This window comes from Megalopta genalis, chromosome 2 (genome assembly GCF_051020955.1).
Source record: "Megalopta genalis isolate 19385.01 chromosome 2, iyMegGena1_principal, whole genome shotgun sequence".
Lineage (NCBI taxonomy): Eukaryota > Metazoa > Arthropoda > Insecta > Hymenoptera > Halictidae > Megalopta > Megalopta genalis.
In genome coordinates this window covers 7256370-7279427 of record NC_135014.1, presented here as the reverse complement: position 1 = coordinate 7279427, position 23058 = coordinate 7256370, and the positions used below count along the sequence as shown (strand labels likewise).

Sequence of the window (23058 nt, the reverse complement as noted above, 5' to 3'; positions counted from 1 at the left end):
AGGAGAACCGCGAACAAGCGGCAACCGAGAAGGAGGCACGAGATAATGCGGCTGGCACGCCGTAAACATTCGCGGGCACAATATGAAAACATTATCGGAGGTAAGCCGGTAGGCACACAGCAATGTGCTGAGCTTAGCTCGGGAGAGGCTGCGCTGCAGCGGCCACCTCTCAGTACGCCCGGTGCACTGCCACGTCAGGATGTCAGGATTTCAGGCAGGTACTCGTTCGCCGGATTCACGTGGTCGAAAACCACTCCCCGGGCAGGGTGGAAGGACAAGGGCCGACGCGAAGGAGAATATGCGGAATTTTCGGCGTGTGGGTCGGCCTGGCGCGCTGCTCGCTGCTGCTGGTTGATGCTCGCTAGCTGCTGGCTGCTGCAAGCGCCGCGCCCACCTAACCGCTGAATCCGTTGATGAAACTGACGCCGAGTTTTTGCGAAATTGTTCCTTAACTCGCCGGGAAGGCCGCGGGAAATTCGGGGATAATCGAGACCGCGCGGAATTGAAACGCCGCCGCATCGCCGCACCGCTGCGCCGTGCCGCGCCGTAAGTCGCCAACCCGCTGCGGATGCTTTGTACAATCTTGATGAACCGAAGTCAATTTTCTCGGAACTGTTTAGCGGCGAGAATATGTCATGGGCCTGCAGAGTTAAAGAACCAGTTTACTGTCTTGGGAAATATAGGACTTGCGAATGATTTAGTCGGATGAGTTCTGACGCTGTTGGAGGTTTTATGGTTGAACGCGTTAAACGCCAACTTAAGCGAAGGACAACTTTGATTTTTTCATTGGAGTTAACCGAGTTCTAAAATTAGCTGACGCGTATGGTGTATAGTTTTGTAACGAAATGTGTGTACCTATTTATATAGACCTTCCACTAGTGCTATTTTATTGTATGCTTGGATTAAGAAATTTAAAGAAAAGGTTTTTATAATTTCAACAAACCATGTGAAGCCAGTCATTTTGGCCAGCTCGGTAGATTTATTGTTAATATTGATGGTGGCTCGTTGTTGTCTACAAAAAGCTACTAAGCGGTTTATAATGAAGAATCATTGGTTGCGGAGTTGAGTATTACTAATCATCATTTTCTTAAACGATATTGGTATTCTAGGCTATCATGAATTAACTCGAGCATTTTTGTTTCACTTATACGATTTCGTACCTTCAACAAATCTATCGAAATGTAAAATTAATTAAAAGATTGACTAGTATTATTAGTTCGAAAGACACGTCGAAGAAATGAATTATGGATTATTTTGATGCAGAGAAGTCTGCACATATTTGAAGTATTTAAAATATATAAAAAAGAATATATAAAGTAATATCAATCTTAATGCAGTTTCATCGCTTTTGTGAAATTTTTGCTTAATCTTGAATCCAGTGTGACCACATTACGGAGGAATTTATTATCCTCCAGTCTCTTCTGGTGATTATATTTACATTAGCGCGTGGAGAGATTGTTTCAATGTATAATGACAAAAATGAAGAGTTCTTTCATATTCACTAGAATAAAATGTAACAGCCAGACTCTGCATCTTCTTTACCGGGGATCAATTGTTTACTCTTGTTTCTGATGGATAAAATTCCCTAGAATAATCAACGTGTTCTCTGAATCATCTTTCAAATAGTACAGTATTTTTTTCAAATGATTTTCATTTCTTAGGAACCGTACAAGTAATCAAAGGTGCTGAAAATAAAATAAAATCGTAGCGTAATTTTTGCAAGTGAAATGAAATTGAAGTGAAAGATATCAAGATTTTATTTTTGCTTTAACATATTTCTTCTCGATTTCAAGTAAAGTCAAGTCTTCAACGATCTGATTCTCCAGCGATCGAACATCTCCATTTCTTGCCATTCAAGTTCTCCATTGTCAGCCAGAGCCCTTTTGGAAAAATTATCCCAACGTTTCGTTAGTATTGCAGCGAGCTTCGACAGGAGGTAGAGTGGCGCACTGATACTGTTGCGTGTCGCGTGGTGATTCACTATTAAAATGCACGCTGCTCATGTTCCGGATCAATAGCCACCAACCAGAGATTTTAATTGGTCAGTTGAACAGATTGAGTTCAGGTAGTCCACTGTACTCTATTGATATTTCTAGGGTAGTTCATCTTCCATTGCCCTATGCATTTTCTGATCGAACATCCACGACGCTTCGTTAGTTGCACTACAAGCTTCGACACCGAATATATTCGTCGACTTTACATTGATCTTCTTCTAGGAGTCATCTACGTTCATCTTTTACCGACAAACATTCACTATTAGACAGAAATCTAGCTTTTCTGGAAAAGAAAAAAAGAACTATGAACATGATACTGTTGCAAATTATAGTATTTCTTCATTACATAAATATGCTGTGAAATGTATTGCGACTCGCGTAGGTGTGTCGTTTAAAATTGAAACACTTTAAACATTAACTCTAGAGTTCCTAACGGGAGAGAGGCTCATCGATAAGGACTTACAATAATAAATTAAACCGATTTCCTATGCCCAGACTTTTATACATAAAATAAAGAGAATATTAAATACTCCAAAATCTCATTTTGAACATTTTTTTTTGCAGGAAAAGAAATCCATTCAATTTATCATTGTTGGGCTTGTGGGTTTTTGGCGGCGGTCGTAGTGTGTCTGTTCGGTTGGGACAAAGGAGAGGGGAGACGTTTCGTCCGGGGCCCGCTAGAGGACTCATCAGTAAGGCTATCCTAGCGGGCCCTTGCCTTAGACGTGGGGGTAGGACGAAACGTCTCCCCTCTTCTTTTCCCAACCGAACAGACACACTACGACCGCCGCCAAACTGGTGACCCCGACGACGAACACAACGACGACGCAACCTCCCGATCAACCTACATCATTGTAAATATTGTACATAGTAGCTTTAACCCTTAAATGCATGATTTTTTGTTTTAAATTTTAAAAAATCGTTTTTTGTAGGAATGTAGTCATAGGTTACGTAAAAAATAAATAAAAAAATCTAGGTAATAATATTGAATATTTATTTTGAAAAAAAGTTGTATGTAGACTTTTGGCAACAATATGCGTTTATTACTAAAATTATTGTAGACGTAAACAAATGGTCATGTATTTATATTATCTATTAGTATAGGAATTTTCACGTTATTTATAAACGAAATGCAGCAAAGCAATTGCGATTTTTGTTGTGACACAAAGCAACCCTGCATTTGATGCACTCAGTCCGTGAAACTCGAAAAAAGAAAATATCTCTCCAAGTAACACATCGTAGGTTATCACCCACCACATTCAAATGTCAAAAAACATATAACTTACTCGCCAAAAGTAATGTCAAGTCTTTTATTTCACACATGGTCTATTGTCTATTGTTATCAACGTTCGTAAACGCACCTACTCAGGTTTTTGAATAAAATTAAGTGGAACTGGAATGTAGACAATTGACAACAATATGCATTTAAGGGTTAATAAATAAGAGCCTTACCTTTAGAAAATATTGTTTGTTTAACGAATACACCAAAATATTTCTAAATAATCCACTTCCAAAAGTACGTAAATGAACCCGCTATCAAAAATGCGCGCCAATTGGTATAACGTCAGAAAGATACAAATATTGAAGTCAAATGTCATTATTTTAGTTACTTTTTGATAAGTCAATGGACAAAGGAATCACTGCCATTCAGCCAAATGTATCGATATCAAAACTGTTGTCGGGTATCCACGCAAAAAGTTATTGATTCATTTTTGGGACTCTATGCATTTAAGGGTTAAGACTCAGAATGTAGGTTGATTCAGTTAGGATCAGGTCAGGTAATATTTGCACTACCTCGGCATTAAAACGCGGTCAAGTCGAGCAGAGCTACGAAAGCTCATCCTTACGACCGCGTCGATGCCCATAAGGTATAGCAAACATCTAGCATGGAGAGGACCACCATATCTTAGATATCGTTACCCACTGGCGGCGGGGGGGGGGGGGGGGTATGTGGCGGTTGAGAAAAGGAGAGGGGAGACGTTTCGTCCGGGGCCCGCTAGAGGACTCATCAGTAAGGCTATCCTAGCGGGCCCTTGCCTTAGACGTGGGGGTAGGACGAAGTCTCTGTATATATAGGGATCGAGGCGGATCGGTTACTAGCGGGAAGAGGAGCCCTCTGCTGGCGGGTCTGGAGGTAGCCGCCACAGGTTCTAGGATTAAAACGATTATATTAGCTTGGCTGTGTTGCATGATTTTGAGTTCGAGATTTAGCACTTTTTTACATTGTTGCTTCAAAAATGTCATTATTACTAAACAGAATCGTCGACACACCTTTAATAAATCGTTATACATTAAAATGCAAACAATTTCTCTGTGTGTCCTAATTAGTAGTTTGCATATTCGACGGAAAAAAATAAAAAACTCAAAGAAGAACACGTAGATCTCGAGACTGTATCGATGGAGGTGATGATAGAGTATCGAAAGCGACTATATATAGGGCTGGCAATACAAATACCAAACTACTTAGAGAAGAGGGAAATGAGACTAGCCATTTGGGGCATACTACCCCTGAATTGGCTCACGCGACTGATCTTATCGCTCGCCAAGTCGAGTCCCGTTCGGGATACGTGGTACGCACACGCACACCCATACACGCGACCATGTAAGAGACTATATTTGTAGCGGAATTGATTCCTTGCATTCGTTATTTCCCTGAGACCCAGCTCGATGTCGGCTAGTCCTCGCTATTGATCGTGATAATTAACCGTGTACTGGAATATTAACGGAGGTCCTATCTCCATGTCGTGCGCCAGGAGAAACTACTTGGAATCCAGGCTACGACAATGTTAGCGCGCAAGTTTTTTGCGAGAATCTGATACTTCGTCAGATTGTTGTCACTTGGAGAAGTGGCAGAAGCTCCTCGATAGATCTGAAATGAAAAAAATGTGAATTGTAATTGAGTCTAGATCCCCGATTACGATATATTGGATTGGTAAGAAAATAACTTCGGTTTGCACCAACAGATAACGTTATGTTTACATTGTCATTCTTTTGTTAAGGTTATAATTTTTTTGTCTTTAGCTTTGGTAGTTGACACGTTTAGGTTACTATAGAAACAAATTCCGTGTAGTTTTGTTAACAACTGACAGTTTGCTGTCAATTTTAACATGGAGTGCAAAAATGAACATTTTCGACACATTTTACTTTTTTATTTTCATGACGGCAAGAAAGCAGCCGAGGCTCGCAGTGAGATATGCGAAGTTTATGGCGTCGATAGCTTAACAGAACACACGTGTCAGAATTGGTTCAACAAATTTCGTTTTGAAGATTTTTCACTTAAAGATGACCAACGTTTTGGTCAACCTTCTGAAGTTGATGATGACAAAATCAAAGCCATAATTGAATCGAATTGTCATATAACTGCACGAGAAACTGCAAAAAGGTAAAATGCATATCACATAAGAGGTAAATAGAGGTTGAATATCACATAAGATGTCTTGGACTTGTTAAGAAGCTCGATGTTTAGATTCCGCATGAATTGAAAGAAATTCACTTAACACAACGAATCAGTATTTGCGATACGCATTATAAATGTAATGCAATCGACCCTTTTTTAAAACGGATTATCACTGGTGATGAAAAATGGATCGTTTACAATAACATTAATCGAAATAGGTCATGGTCCAAGCGTGACGAACCAGCACAAACCATATCGAAAGCTGAATTTTGTCAAGAAAAGATCATGCTGTCAATTTGGTGGGATTATAAAGGCGTTGTGTATTTTGAGCTGCTACCAAGCAATCAAACAATGAACTCAGATGTTTACTGCAAACAACTTATGAAATTGGAAGAATCAATCAAAGTGAAAAGGCCAGAATTTTTAAATCGCAAAGAAATCGTGTTCCACCACGTCGATGCGAAGCCTGATACATCCTTAGCAACACGTAGAAAATTATTGGAGCTTGGTTGAGAAGCGATGTCGCATCCTCGATTATCATTTATTTCGAAGTTTACAAAACTTTTTGGATGGTAAAAATTTCAATAATAACGATTGCCTCAAATCACACTTGATTGAGTTTTTTACTGATAAGGACCAGAAGTTTTATAAGCGCGGAATCATGAAGTTACCAGAAAGATGGCAAATGGTCATCGAACAGAATGAAAAATAGTTGACTGATTGAAGTTCATTTCTTGAATTTAAATTTTTTGAATTTAATTTCACATTGAAATACCGAAAATACTTTCTTTCCAACTCAATATTAAACACGTTTCATTTCTGTTCTACAGGTACTTTTTAAATAATTTTAAATCTCGGCGACGCTGATTTCTCAACCTTCACTTTTTAAATAATTGTTACTTAATTGTAAGTACCGTTCATTTATTATAACGAATAACTCGTGGGAGACCACACATTTTACACTTTTTCAGTTAAATTAAAAGAATTGGAGATTAAATGAATTGATTATGCTTTTACGAATTCTTCCAATGAAATATGTACAAAATAAAATTGTATCGAACGTGAAAATATTGTATGCTCCTTTTTCGAGTCAAACATTTATACACATCTTTTTTGTTAATTAATCTTCACAGTGCAGAGGGTTCTGGCTGTCCCATGGATGTGTATATCTAAGTCCACAGGGAGCCATACTGCTTTACCTTGTACTAACATTTCAAATTGGGTTTCCATTATCCGGAAAACTTGTTTAAGCTAATTTGTTTTCCTCAAAAAGCATTTGTGTCAATGAGAGAGCCCCTAATCACGACAAGGAAGATACATACGCTGACATTTATAACTGTATCAGTTCACTTTTCGTGAATTGACAGGATCATAAGGTTGCTAAGAGTAAATATTCTGTAACTCTTTAATTTAATTCGCTTAGACTTAAAATAAATAAAAATCATAAGAAAAATATACAACAATGTATAGTTTTTTTTCTTAATTTTATGGAAAATATTTTTCCCAATGGACTATAAAGGTAACACAAATTATGGTTAGGCTTATTATGCAATGTCTTTTATTTAATAGTTTATTACAACAAAATGTTAACTGAAATAATACAAAATTATGAAATAAAATTACTATACAAAATGATGTGCCAATTATGATATTCTGCGAAACAATTTCCTTTGGTTGTGAAGCAAAGATGAATATTGCACATAGTATATATATCATACGTCCTATTTGCTATGCGACGTTTAGCATAATTTGCACATCTTTTCATTATTTCCGTCTCTTGCATGTGTTGTGTGCTGACAAATTGCCTTTTGTACTAAAAATAACCAATAATTAAATACGACGATCACCAATTTTAAAATGAGGAAAAATGTATCCCTTAGTCGTGAAGGGGTTAAGAAGTGGTGCTTTATTTCTTTTATCCAAAAGAAATAAAGAAAGAAATAAAAGAAATTTCTTTTGTATAATACAAAAACCAAAACTCATAAATATCGAACAATAATGCTTATTAGTAAACGTAGGATACTGAAAACAATTATTTCGTACCGACATTGGAAGATGAAAAATATTCTGGCACATTTTGTATATTGCAACTGGAGATCACCCCTCAACCTTTCTAATTTCCAAGACGCAAACTAGCAAATGATAATGATTTTACCTTCCTCCAGCTCTGATCATTTTATCGATCGAATTGAATGTTACTCTTTAGACCACATTTTACAGCAAACTTTTCTAATAAAGAAATACTGCGAAGTCCGAGAAATGTAAACACCACTTTAACATCGATAAATAATTTTAGAAAAATTGCTACATTAGAAAAGTTCTAGAAACATTATTAATATTGTGTAAGGGATGACTTTTCACCTGATTGAACTGAAACATGTAGCAGAGAGAGAGAGAGAGAGAGAGAGAGAGAGAGAGAGAGAGGCGAAGACACGTGTTGATTTGATATGTAAGAGATTCTCGTTATGCCTCGTGGAATCTGCTTTCCCCGATGTCTACAGTTGGCCCGTCACCATCTGTCATACTACAAGATTTCGATTCAAACCTGTCCGTGGACCGGACTTCCTCCGGAGCTGCTGCGTGACGGCGCACATAGCAAGCCCACCGCACTTCCCTAGGATCTTACGGATTACACAGGCCTCGGTCTTCGGAGTAACTCAAATCGAACTTAACAGTCGGTTAAGTCTGAGGTTAGTACGGGCCGTTTAGCTAGCCTATTTAGCCCGAAGGACATGAACTGTAAGCCAGCCGGCAACCCGAACGGCCATCAGAGGCATCCGAGGTCATAGAAACTTGCCAGTCTTATCTCGATTTGCATGAATCCATAGTTTGCGGCTTAGCTCCTTAGACGCAAGGACATCGGACATCGGAAGTCCTCGTCTCCCCGTCAACTTCCTCTTTCTTTGGAATTAACCGCGTGGCTACAAAATTTAATGACAGTACGATACTATCGTTCTAGAACAATTGCAAATTTTCTTTATCAAATTGTCTTTTCACTTTTGGGATATAATTTTTCAACATAAATTATACCTTAATTTCATTTTTAGGTTTTTTAGAACAACGCTAATGAACGCATAGGATCGATTTTGTAACAACGGTATTTAGAAAATGGTACTTTATATTTGGCTATTTTCCTTTACGATTAACACTAGATTTACGGAACCACTCAAAATGACGGGTCACTAATTTTTTAATTTACGATTACTCATACCGTAAAGATATATTTATGAGTTATTTATTCAATTTATATGTTACTTACGGCGAATGTTACAATAACATTTGTTAAAAACCAGAGTAAATATCTCATTGTTACTTTTATACTATTGGGTTGACAGGGAAGTAATTTCGGTAATTCAATGTGAAATAAAACTAAATTTTTTCTATACAAGAAATGAACTTTAATGAGTCAACTATTTTTCATTCTGTTCGATGACCTTTTGCCATTTTTCTGGTAACTTCACGATTCCGCGCTCATAAAACTTCTGGTCCTTATCAGTAAAAAAACTCAATCAAGTGCGATTTGAGGCAATCGTTATTATTGAAATTTTTACCATCCAAAAAGTTTTGTAAACTTCGAAATAAATGATAATCGAGGATGCGACATCGCTTCTCAACCAAGCTCCAATAATTTTCTACGTGTTGCGAAATATGTATGAGGCCTCGCATCGACGTGGTGGAACACGATTCCTTTGCGATTTACCAATTCTGGCCATTTCACTTTGATTGCTTCCTCCAATTTCATAAGTTGTTTGCAGTAAACATCTGAGTTGATTGTTTGATTGCTTGGTAGCAGCTCAAAATAAACAACACATTTATAGTCCCACCAAATTGACAGCATGATCTTTTTTTGACGCAATTCAGCTTTCGATATGGTTTGTGCTGGTTCGTCACGCTTGGACCATGACCTATTTCGATTAATGTTATTGTAAACGATCCATTTTTCATCACCAGTGATAATCCGTTTTAAAAAAGGGTCGATTGCATTACATTTATAATGCGTATCGCATATACTGATTCGTTGTGTTAAGTGAATTTCTTTCAATTCATGCGGAATCTAAACATCGAGCTTCTTAACAAGTCCAAGACATCTTATGTGATATTCAACCTCTATTTACCTCTTATGTGATCTGCATTTTACCTTTTTGCAGTTTCTCGTGCAGTTATATGACAATTCGATTCAATTATGGCTTTGATTTTGTCATCATCAATTTCAGAAGCTCGACTAGAACGTTGGTCATCTTTAAGTGAAAAATCTTCAAAACGAAATTTGTTGAACCAATTCTGACACGTGCGTTCTGTTAAGCAATCGACGCCATAAACTTCGCATATCTCATTGCGAGCCTCGGTTGCTTTCTTGCCTTCATGAAAATAAAAAAGTAAAATGTGTCGAAAACGTTCATTTTTGCACTCCATGTTAACATTGACAGTAAAGTATCAATTGTTAACAAAACTATACGGAATTTGTTTCTATACTGAATTGTTTCTATACTGAATTTGTTTCAATTACCAAAGCTGAAGACAAAATAATTATAACCTTAACAAAAGAGTGACAATGCAAACATAACGCTATCTATTCGTGCAAGCCGAAATTTCTTTGTTGCCAACCCGATAATATAAAGCAGCTGTTTTTTGTGCTGCGGAAATCTAGTGTTAAATGTCCTCGGACGAATGTTTACAGTTTACTTTAACAGAACCGGCATTGGCATGATTGGTATTAGTCTGTCGCACGTTGGCCGAACTTACATCGGAAAGGACAATCGTCACCGCATGATCCCATTAGCCCGAAAGTATTGCAATCATCGAAGTAAACGGCACGACGGAAACTAGACCAGCGGCAATTTACGCAGTCGATCGGGATGATAGAGGAGTAACGACTTTTACTCCATGGCGAAAGCAGTCCAATAATGGATGTTCCAGAGTGAATCTCCTTGAACGAGGCCAATCGGCGGTGGCCATTTTACGCGAAACACGGCATTAGGGCTTGGCACTGATGGACGTGCACGCGACTTTCAAAGTTTTTCGCGGGAATGGGCCGTCCTATACGGAAGGCGCGTTACATTATTTATCTTATTTATCGGAGTTTGCGCCATTTTCTGATCTGATTCCGCGATAGTGGTCACGTACGGCCCGTGGCGACGGAGACAACACACAAGGTGGCGTGCCAGAAAATTATTATATGCCTTACTTTGCCGTCCGTCTGCCGAGTGAATATTTTATTAATTCCATAAAGAGCGCACCCGCCACCGTTGTCGATCCCACGTATGCACCGGTAAGCTTCTGGCCGTTGAAAACTTATGCGAAACTGTCGTCCTTTGTGCGATTATAATTGGCCTCTAAATTGGCGAAAGTATGAAACCAGGTTTCATGGTTAATTATGTAGTATTTATGAGCTCGATTAGTTTTTACAAATGTTTTGCTATTTTCTGTGGATTTGTGCAAATTTTCGATGTAACGTGTGTAAGTACAATCTGTGCGAAATCCTAAGGATTTTTTTCATTTATTTTTCTTCTCTTTAATCCTGGACAGAGTAGTAGAGACAATTCATTATGCATGGAACAGATTGAAAATATCTAGATTGTTTTGTTTATTTACTAATGTTCAAGTATTTACGTCTAATATCGAAGAGTAATCTCTAATTTGATAAATATATAATAGTCAGCTTATTATACAAACTTTGTCCCGTACGTATTAGTAAGTAGAAAAAGTGGTGAATCAATATTGTTTTGTATACGTACAAAATAAAACATTATGCTAGAAAGATTTCGAGGATTTAGAAATGTCGATGTATTTATTCTTAATTTATTAAAATGATCACGGAAAAGTCTTCCTTCCTTACCTGCTATTCAGTTTCTCGCAAATTGACACTGAAAATTCTTATTTTGCATAAAAATCCGCAGACTATTGGTTAACATAGATAGGGAATATTGATTTACTCCACAAAAATAAAAATTCATGTTTGTGGACCAAATCAAATTCTGATTGTCGTACTTATGTTTATGAAAACTGAAAGAGGGAAAAAATTTGGTTCTCTTTGTTCAAGAGACTTCATATGGTACAAACTAACAAAAATGTTATTCAAATTAATTAGCAAACACGTTTTCTTGTGCATTAGAAATTTGCAACAAATGCACGAACGTTCACAAGGTGGTGGAATCGTTCAATTATCCAGAATGTTCTATAAAACATAGTAAATGTTCATAATACTCACAAACGAAGATCCGTGCAAATTCCATTTTGTATAAACATGATTGAATGTCCTGATATACTTTCAAACTTTCAAATATTCAACTACCTCTAATATTCACTTTATTGGTCCAATTCCGATTTCAATTCCAATATTTATACTACACGTATTTTATATCAATATCTGGCGAATTCACTGTAATTTCGAAACAAAAACTACGTTTGTCATGATTAGAACATAGTTTAAATTGCTCCGATCAGCTGATACAACGACTGAACGAGGAAATGATACTGGTTGAATAATGGAATAACTCTAGTGGCAACTAGGTACCAGAAAATAACGTTTTTACATATTTTACGTTCAACAGAATATGTCCATCTAGAATCAGCACATAAAGTTAGCAATTGTTGCGGCAAGTAAAATCCAGTGATACAAAAAAAAATAACAAAAAGAGACTTAGGATATATTGTGCACAAAAATAAATATGTAACGCTGACAAAAATCATTATTATAGCACATGTACATACTTCCGCGTAGTTCTCGTCGATTCCAATACTTTTTAGATGTCGATTCACTTTTTCAGTCCGCTTTTTAAAAATTGTGTCGTCTGCGGCTCGAACAGTTCACGAATCGAAACAATTCAGCAACGAAATTTTCAACCATCTACTGCAATCTCGCTTCCAATGATTACTGAACTCTGGACTCTAAGTAATGATTGCTGGATTTCAATTCTTTGCGAACATAGATCTCCTGGAGTTCTAAGAATATTTTCCTCGGAGATCTATAGATTATTTATCGAAGACCTAAATGATGAGAAAAATGAGCAAAATCATTGATCCGCAAAGGGTTGAACAATGATTTGGATTATACAATCTCCGCAAATGATCGTATCAAGATCGTTGCTCGTTACACAAAAAATTGATGCGCACACACAGATTTATCTTGCTTAGAATAAAATTATCCTAAATCCCGTGCGTAATCGATAAACTTCACCTTCATGGAACAATCAGTCGATCCCTGAAGATCGAACGAAAATTCACGTCGGGCGGACCTGTTGACTTTTCCCTTTCGCGCAACAATTTTTGAGAACAAAACGTTCCAATTATATTGAGTCTTCTATATTACTTGGCTGGCCGTAACAGCGCGGTGCGGCGCGGTCCGACGCCCAGATAAAAATTCGCATTCTTCCCCGTGTGTGGGCGGCGGCGGCGGCGGCGGCTGCGGCAGCGGCGCTCACCGATCGTTGAAACGAAGCCGAACGATTTTATCACGGTGAATTATACCGCGTTCCAGGAGTCTCCCAGGTCTCGATCTCCTCTTGCTCGATCTTTTATCCCGGAGCAAGAGGGATCCAGCCTGGCAGGGGTAACACTGACATTTTTAATGAATGCAAAAGTTTGCATTTTCATGGGGGCCGTACGGTCTGAGGATACGCGATAATCATTAGACATAGATTCGCAAGGGGTGACTGTCCGTTCCCCCGATCCGTTCGCTCCCTCCACCAGCACCTGGCCGTGCCTGCTAGCACCGTACTTATCCACCGAAATTCAGGGTCCCTCCGACGTCACCCCACCCTCATTCTGCAGGATGCAGTTCCGCTCGCAAACTCAAACTGCAGCCGTGAGGGATGCACAGGGTGGCTAGGTGGTGCAGTCGGTTACCATGGCGACCCATCGTCACTGGACACTCTCATCCCACGTTCCACCTACGTTCAACCCCCCTGTGCACGGTGATCCAGCGGCCGGACAACATCGTCCCATGCCGAGCCAAAAACACTGGTCTCTTATTACGCGGCTAAGCCCGTGAATTGTCTTCCCTCCGAATCCCGTTTCGGCGTACGCCTTTCATGCGATCCCGCCGAAAACCTGGGCTCAATCCGATTTCAGAACCTCCTGCGATCCTTCCTCTAAGATCGTGCCTATCGTCCATCCACGATCAACGGAAAAACGCGGGGCTCGAACGCGAATATTTCACTGACCTTTGAGGACTCTGTCGGGGAATATATATACGGTGAAGTCGCGTACATCGATTTCGACGCAGTACTTCAAGAGTCATCTCTAGAAGACTAGACGACTAATGGTTTTTTCGTCGCTATTATTTCCGCCGTAGGTGTGATCAGAATTTTCGTTTTTAACGACTGTTGGGCAGAATAAATTATTGTGAGCAAGAGAAATTGGGTATTTTTCGTAGCAAGGCGTATTCAAATAATTTAGAAATTGTGAAACTGTAATTTTTATGAGTTCTTGAATAGATAGTTTTTTCTTGATAGAAACTAAATAATAAATTTGTTCTTTCGGTAATCGTTTCAATAGATTTGAAAATAATACATTGACGTGTCAGAATTCTTTTAATCATTTTACTATTTTAAAGTTTTGTCATAAATACATACTTCTGCACTGCTGTTTAATATATTTTTCGAATGATATCTTATCTTTTATTCAGTTTTGAAAACCATAATTGAGGTCGATTTAGTTAAATCGATTTTTAACAAAGACTTATACAAATGTTTTGGCCTTTGTTCAATGAGTATTATATTTTCTGTTAAGAATGATACACGTATATATAGATTGCATTTAATAATTTTTCATGAAAAATATTTTATTGCACAATATCAAGTTATCATTTACACACATTTCATGTAATCCGAAATATTTAATTATTGCCAACGAATTATTTGTTGCCTGAATTATTACGTACCGAAGTTTAAAATTTACAAACTGTAACTACAGATTTTTATATTACGTAATATTAGTGTGACATGAATTATTGTCCATTGAAATTTATTTTATTGTATGTAATATAACTTATGGTTGATATTATCAAATTGCAATTAATAATTTGATCTCGACTTGTGTTATGCTTACAATTACATAATAACAGCATTTTTTTTGTTTTTTTTTAAGCATGTTACTTTACATAGTAACGTGCTTAAAAATATAGATTTCAGTTTGCCAACTGAGATTTTCGTTGCAAAGAAAACTTGACGATTTCGTCAGCAATAGCAAATATTTTGCAATATCCTGATTTGTTTAGGAGAAACATATTTCGAGGGTACAATGTAATATAGAAATGTATAGAATGCAGCAGTATAAATATATCTGGAAACATGCATGTTATTAACAACTACTAAGGATGTATTTATGTAACGCGAACTTGTTATGAATATAATCGCAACCAAATTAATTTCCCGGGTAGAAAATTTGGCTCTATTGTTACATCGATTATTCGTATATCCCTAAGCACATGGTTCAATTATCATCATAATTTGTTAGTTAAAAATATATGCATTATATCCACAACAGTATCGCATATGCATAATTAGGTTTTGAAAAAAACGGTACCTAAACATAATTGATAAATAGTCAATACTGCATTTTGAACAGTCGCTTTAGTAGATTCTAGTAATCCATTACTTCTATTATTTCATGAACGCGAAGCAACTCTTGATATTTCAAGAGCAACAAACCAATTCTCCTACTGAATAAATAATTACTCTTTTTATTAACCAATAAATTAAGGACAGAATTCTGAATTGTTTACATTCTCTGTTTACACGAGACCTTTGCCTATGAAAACGATTCCTAATTATACAATGACGAGGTAGAAATTTCAAAACTAATCAAACAAATTATCCGCCTTTGCTTGATAAATGAAACGACAACTCACCGCAGGTTTTATGTAAGCGTTAGGAGCGTGACGTCTTAATATCAAGTATCCGTCGACTAACCGGATGACAACCACACCCTACCTTTGTCACGCGAGAGGCGACTTTTCAAATCCACCTCAAGCTGACATAATTAATGAAACACAGGGAGTGGAAAGTGTAAGCATTTTAACGACCCGAGTCTCTCAAAATTCTACATCGTCTCGCCGAGTTCAACAATATATTTGTACAACACTGATACGTAGAAAAACAGCATCGTATCCCACGCATGATTATGAAAATTTGCACGAGAAGAGGAGATTAAATTATTTTCAAAATGTCCTAACGAGTTCGGAAACATTTGGCAGAATCGCTTTTTCCATTTCACAATCGATTCGAAACTTATTAATCAATTACTTAGAAAAATGCACGTACTAACCTTTTATGCTCGAAGAATTAATTCTATTGGAATACGATCGTGAATGGAATATATGCCTGGATATTCTATAACATTTCATTTAATTTCATTTCATTTGATTTTCATTCAATCGTTTTATGCATTTACGCGTTCAAAATTCTGGTAAAACATTTATGTTGAACCCACGGGTTGTTTAAATAGTTTCGAAATCGTTATCTGGAATCAAGATTGAAAATGAATCAGTGGCGTAATACGAGGTTCGAAGGGTTGTACAGTCCATCACAGAACTCAGAAAAGTTAAAACCCTTCACTGACTAAGTTCAAACACAGTAAACTCAGAAAATCGTTTGAATTGTTTGTTAGAAAATTCATAAATTAGTCGTTATTTATTCTATGCATGATCTTACATTCTCATTAATCCTAGTTTCCCCATCACCTCATACTGATTCTAATGCTATAAACATTGACTTCTGTTTGCATATTCGGTAAGAATTAGTTAAATGGAAGTCAGCTGCTTCCACAGTTCTCATAATCACAAAGCAAAACTTTATAAACTTTATTTCTCCAATTTTTTATGACCGTTACTAGCTGAGCTAGACTTGTTGCTGGCATATTGTGAAGATGGTTCTAGATCTACTATCCAGACATTACCGTATTTAACGCTAGATTTACGGAGCACAAAAAACAGCTGTCTTACATTAGTTTATAAAAGTAACAATAAAACGTTTATTCTGATTTTGAACAAGCGTTATTGTCACATTTGCCGCAAGTAACATATCAATTGAATAAATAACTCATAAATGTGTCTTTACGATATGAATAATGGTAAATTAAAAAATTAGTGACCCGTCATTTTGACGTAAATCTAGCGTTAAAAAGACGTAAAGGTTCCAATTACCGTGACAGCGAGAAGAATGGTTCACGATTCAAAATAGATCGAGTTAGATGGAACACAAATTTTCGCTCATCAAAGAAATCGAGGGGTCGGTCGCGTACAGATTTTCAGCGATCGTAACTTCCCGTTTTATTCTATCCTCAAGGGCGATTTTCTCGCGGCTTCCCGCCAATAATCGGCGTGGAACCGTGACAGCCACGTTTATGGATACTAAACCGAGTCCACTGCGAAGTAGTCGAACAGGATTGATCGATCGAACTTGACAATATGATCAACCGTTTGCCACTGTGCGTATCCGTATTATCGCGTGGCGAGGGGGTGCACAACACCCCTAAAGTGTGTCCTGCTGGCACAGTGACCCTGTTACCCGTGCCACAAACGAATACATTCTCGCCGGGAACACACGTCCACGTTCATGGCCGGGTACGAGGTGTGTTCCACCCCCGCGCGCCTCTGCCATGCCGTTCAGTTCCGTTCCGTGCCGTCTGCCGTGTGTACACGGATACACGCACGTATTGTGCTCGTCGATACCGATCAAATACCGAAGATTCTGAGGCAGCCCGAGCGCACGTGCCCTTCGACCGAGACGCCTGTTGCTCGTCACCTCTTCCTACGAAATATTCGTGGATTTTGTGCTTCCGATGCTTCCGATCGGAGGCCGTCGACGCGCCAAACCCGTTCCCACACCCGTCCCCGCAACAACCCCGCACACCCGTCCCCGGCCCCGTTCCACGTCTGTTATGCCCGTGCAAACTTTCCGCGAATGGGATGCGGGTGAAGGCCGCTGGGCTCGTTGACTGACAAAGGATTACGATTCACCGAGTTACACGTTTATTGAATAGACACGCAATTCGGCCACTTCACATCCTGCCGTTTTCAATACGATCAACCCTCTTTCAATTTTTCCTTATTGGCCTGCGCGGCCATGACGAGGTTTCAATGCGCTCTGTCCGCGCCGCGCTGCGCCGCTTCCGCGCGGAAAATATTGCTGCACGATTCAGCAAGACGTTCTTAACGCGTTTGCTACTCTGTGAAGCACAATTGAGTAAGCATGCATTTCTGCACTGCGGAAATAATTCGCTCGCGATCTGCGGATTGTTCGGGAAAATCGGAACCGTACTTAATGACAGAAATCTGAGCACATCGTCGTGGACTTTAAGCATTGTGCGATCTATGCAGAACATTTTGATTCTAGATAGAAGTATACGCGTCATTTTATACGGAGTGTCGTGTAATTGGTGGTACAATCGAGTAGGTCGAAAATAACGGATAAATTTTATTCGTTGGAAGCATCGTTTCCGAGAAAATCCACTTTAAATATCTGCTCGGTACATGTACAGTGGCCTACAAAAGTGTCGGTACACCTTTTAGAACGCAATAACTGTTTTAAAACTGGACTGAGTGACTCGAATTTTCGTTTAGATGGTAGAGGGACTGGTCGATTAGACGATAACTGTAATGATTTCTTATTTCAATTTTGCTATTATTTGGAATGACAAGAAAATAAAAATCTCTCGTTTTTAGCTTTTTCATCTGAGCCTATAACGAAAACTTAAAAAAATGTCTTTCCTAGATCTCGGTAACTTATGCGCATGTTAAAAATTTTATCGAAATCGGTTCACGTTGTTATGAATTACAACAGATTAAAGATCGTAAAAATCGCAGTTTTATCACGATTTTGACCAAAAACTTTGAGAAATCTGCGGCACGATTTCGATCAAATTTTCAACACGCATATACGTTGCCGAGGTCTTCAAAAGACAGCTTTTAAATTTTCGTTATAGGCTCAGATAAAAAAGTTTGAAAACGAGAGTTTTCAATTTTTTCTTCTCATTTCAAGTAATAGTTATATTACAAAAAAGCTTTTAGTCATCGTCTAGTAGATTAGTCCCTCTATCATTTAAGAAAAATTCAAGTCAATTAGTTCAGTTTTGAAAAAGTTATCGCGTTTTAAAAAGTGTACGAACACTTTTGTGCGCCACTGTACATACAAGTATATATAATATATATAATTTAAAAAAATTAACTATAAAACCAATGCGAGATCATCAAAATTTCAAAACGGAATGTGATTCTTATATACGTTCTTGCTCCTCAAAGATTCAAACTGAACTACGATACACGACGTAAATACATTTCTTTGTTTCAATCTCCATTCAAGTAAACATTCGATGCTTCGGTCAAATTTAACCTATCCACCGCCGACCGAGGGTTAAGTTCAGTGTTGTTAGGTCTAGTGCAATTGCAGTGCTTTCCGTGGTAGAGGGGATAACGAAGTGCTGCTACTAGCAGCCGCTTTACCACAAAAAGCACTGAAATCGCACTTGACATAACCTAGCAACACTCGTTAAGTCTGCCGTGTATACTGACGAAATATAACGAATATTGAAAATTACAAAATAACACTTTAGAGGGTGTTCGTTGTCACGAACATTTCCGTTTATAAAATTTATCCAAAATTAAATAAGATTTATCTGAATCTTTTTTTTCTTTCGAAAACGAAGTCCCAAATGAAAAGCATTTATTGTATATTCTCAACTTATTTTTTGTCGTAGAATCAATTATTCTTGATATTCAATTGTTACACCAAGTACATGACGCTCTGTATTTTACTAAGTAAATTGCTTTAAATTTTTCTAATTTCTTGTGATCACCAATTGATCATTCAATTTTGCAGAATATAGTGCACATAATACATAATGCAATCATAATACAATGGTAGCATGAAATATACCTTAAGGTTGTATTAAGTTGACTCAAGGTATCCTTTCATATTTCCTAATGAGGTTTCCATGATTCGAAGTCTCTTTCCATCACTCGAAATATTGATCAACTCATTGCCGTACCATTTTCTTTATAGTTACAATGAATAGAAGTTTTTCAGTTGTAATAATTTCATGGAAGGAAAAGGATATATATATATAAAGATATAAGATAAGAAAAGATAACATAATAAAAGAAAATTATATACTTTTTATTATGTGCCTAGAATACTTAAATGCCTTGAATGCTTAAATATTGATAACGAAAGAAGAAAATTGTACTCCATTTTAAAAGAACGTAATAACACTAATACTTAACAGGTTGTTACAAAATATTTGCATCACAAGCCGGTCTCGTTAAAATACCGGAAAGGGTTAACGTTTAACATTCACTTGAACATCACACCGCCATGTTTCTAGAATGTAGACACTTTTGGCGAACTCAATAAGTATATACACACACGCACACACATACAGATATATATATATATATATATATATATATATATATATATATATATATATCCTTTTCCTTCCATGAAATTATTTAATATTTCGAGAGATGGAAGGAGACTTCGAATCATGGAAACCTCATTAGGAAATATGAAGGGATACCTTGAGTCAACTTAATACAACCTTAAGGTATATTTCATGCTACCATTGTATTATGATTGTATTATGTATTATGTGCACTATATTCTGCAAAATTGAATGATCAATTGGTGATCACAAGAAATTAGAAAAATTTAAAGCAATTTACTTAGTAAAATATATATATATATATATTGTATATATTGTATATATGTTTACTATACCGTCCAGACGAAAAACGTCGACCCCGAGTAACAAGTACGCTCAATCAACCAATTACAAGAGGAATCTTGATCGATCGATAGGCGATCGATGCGAAGTTCACTTGATTTGTCGAAACCAATAGACAGAACGTGTGTATAACGGTCGACTACGCGCTCGTTACCAGTTTGTGTGCCTATGCACGTGCAATGCACGTAACGTTACATACACACTTGTCCATATAATATATATACCTACACGCGTCACACCCCGCGCGTCACATCCCCTGTTTATTTCCACAATCAGCCGAGTCATAATACTATTATCAAGGGGTGTACCACGGGGTGAACCACTGCATCAGTGTATCGTGGTACGCGACCCACTGATACGATGACCCTATTGAATGGACGATATTCTGTGTAGGACAACCAATGGTTAGGCTTCAAGTTCGATCGGATTTTCGCGTTTCCATATGTTATAAACCTGTCCGTCGAAATTTTCGTTCGAGCCAACCCCTTGCTTCCAGACCGAGTCCGAGGGACACTCTGTGAACCGAACGTTTCAGTCGGCCTGATGTTTCATTACGCATACGTGAGAATCATCTAACAGTTAGTTTAAATCTTTGTATACGAGATTGTATTGTTCCAAATTGTATTACTTTATATCGTCACTTTTATTTTAAACATTTTAAAGTTGTACGTATCATTGGAATACATATTTCGACGATTGTTGCAGCATAAATACTTATTGCACTTTACAGTAATTATATTGACATGACTGTAAGTATTATATAATCAAGTGAGTAAAAAGATAGTTTAGGTTAGTCCTCCGAAATAATTAAGCTAGCTTTCAGTCGCTACGTTTGAAGAAACTTTTGAGTTGATTTTTCAGGGAGAAATTAATAAGGTCAGTAATTAGAGAATTTTGCTGCTCTAAAGAATATTTAACGAATTTACGTGAATTTTCTATGAACATGCATGGTTTATAATTGTGAGTCAAGGAATTAACGCAAACGTTATTCAATAAATCTATACGGAATGTGTATAAAATGGTACTAAATAAATTTTTTAATCTTGAAATGCACGAAAAAATGCTGACAACGTACAAACTCGTTCAAACTATATTCTTGAAATTCGGAATAAATATTTAGTTTGCACAATTTGTTAAAAATAATTCGTCCGAAATTTTGTAAGTAGCTGAAATTTTCGTCTGGGCATAGCGATCAAAGACATTCGAAAGGTGACAGGTGTGCACGGTGCGAGCCGCATTGAAACCGGAATGTTCGACTTTCACTCGATATACCGCTAATATGCGTACGCGCGGTTGATTTATTGTGACGGCGTACCGTTGTTGCCGGTAATTTTATCTTCATCGAATGTTTTTCCAGGAAATCAAAATCAAATGGGAGTATTAATATCTCATTGTACGGGCGCGTGTCGGCGACACTTTCCCAGCGTGCGCCGCGGTTCTCTTATATATGTATATATCGGTTTATTTCCCACCCCTTTTTTCGCGCGCATTAAAGCGAGCATATCCACGCTAGTCCCACGTACGACGAATCAATCGGCGGCGGGTGTCGCGCCGGTCGCTTTTGGGGAATAACAAAATATTCGCGGTCGTCGAAACAATTACATGACGCCGACGCCCCGCGCCGCGCCGCGTCGGTCGCGTTATCAAATCGGTCGCGGTATCAATGAATGTAATGACAAAGTGTTTCCGGGTAATCAGCATAAATATGAAATGCCCGGTGAAATCGGTCGCGGCGAAAGGAATTTTCACTGCAAATTTAATGCGCAAGTTAATCAAGTGGTGACAGATTATTTTTTAACGTCGATCCGCTGTTCACCGTGAATACTGCTTCATTTTACCCTTCACGCTCATCTTTCCTGTTGATTTACAGACTGTTTCATTTAATACAATTAGCTACAATGGAGAGTAAAACTGAGTCAACGCTTTTAATACTAAGTTTAAATGACTTGAATTTTTCCGTAAATGTTAGAGGGACTAGTTCACTGTACAATGATTGAAGTACTTCTTTTTTTTAATTCCACTATTACTTGGATAAAGAAGAATATAAAAAACTCTCGTTTTTTTTCATTTTTTTTTATCTGAGCCCACAATGAAAATTTAAAAAATGAATTCGAATGAAATCGGTTGACCTTGACATTAGCTGTAAACAATTGAAGATCGTGAAAATCACAGTATTTCATGAATTTCAATCAAAAACAGATAATTTTTGCATGTTGCAGTGGCTGCAGCGTGATTCCGCGTCAACCGATTTCGATGAAATTTTCAACATCCATATTAGAGAAGTACCAAATGCATTTTTAAATTTTCATTATAGGCTTAGATAAAAAAGTGATAAAAACGAGAGTTTATTTATCTTCTCTTTATTTAAAATAATAGAAAAATGTAGAAAAAAAGTATTTCAGTCATTGTATAGTGAACTAGTCCCTCTAACATTTAGACAAAAATTCAAGTCATTTAGATCAGTTTCGAAAAAGTTACACCGTTTTAAGAGCGTTGATTCAGTTTTGCTCCTCACTGTATTTCTTCTGGGACTTTTCACGGACCTCCATGGACCTTCCAGGAAATTTCCACGGACCTGAAATTGACGAGATTATGAAAAGATTGCATTCTAAGTTATTTTCAAGTACCGTTTCTTGAAATAATAGCGTGATTTTTGTCAGAACATACAGTGGCCCACAAAAGTGTTCGTACTTCCTTTAAAACGCAATAACTTTTTTCAAACTGAACTAAATCCCCTGAATTCTTTTAGATGACAGAGGGACTAGTCTACTAGGCAATGGCTAAAAAGCTTTTTCATTTTATTTTACTATCAGTTCGAATAAAAAGATAAAATTAAAAACCCGCGATTTTTAACTTTTTTTATCTGAGCCTATAATGAAAATTTAAAAAATGCCTTTTGTAGATCTCGATAACTTATATGCATGCTGAAAATTTCATCGAAAT

General features: G+C 37.5%; 1 long non-coding RNA gene across 1 annotated transcript in view; it reads right to left on the bottom strand.

Moving 5' to 3' along the window:
- Nucleotides 1-1739: 1739 nt before the first annotated feature.
- The window catches only part of LOC117218315 (uncharacterized), a 42931-nt gene continuing 21612 nt past the window's right edge, over nucleotides 1740-23058 (bottom strand). Inside the window, exon 3 of the long non-coding RNA XR_004489751.2 lies at nucleotides 1740-4863. This is a non-coding gene — a long non-coding RNA (uncharacterized LOC117218315). The remainder of the gene's footprint in view (nucleotides 4864-23058) is intronic.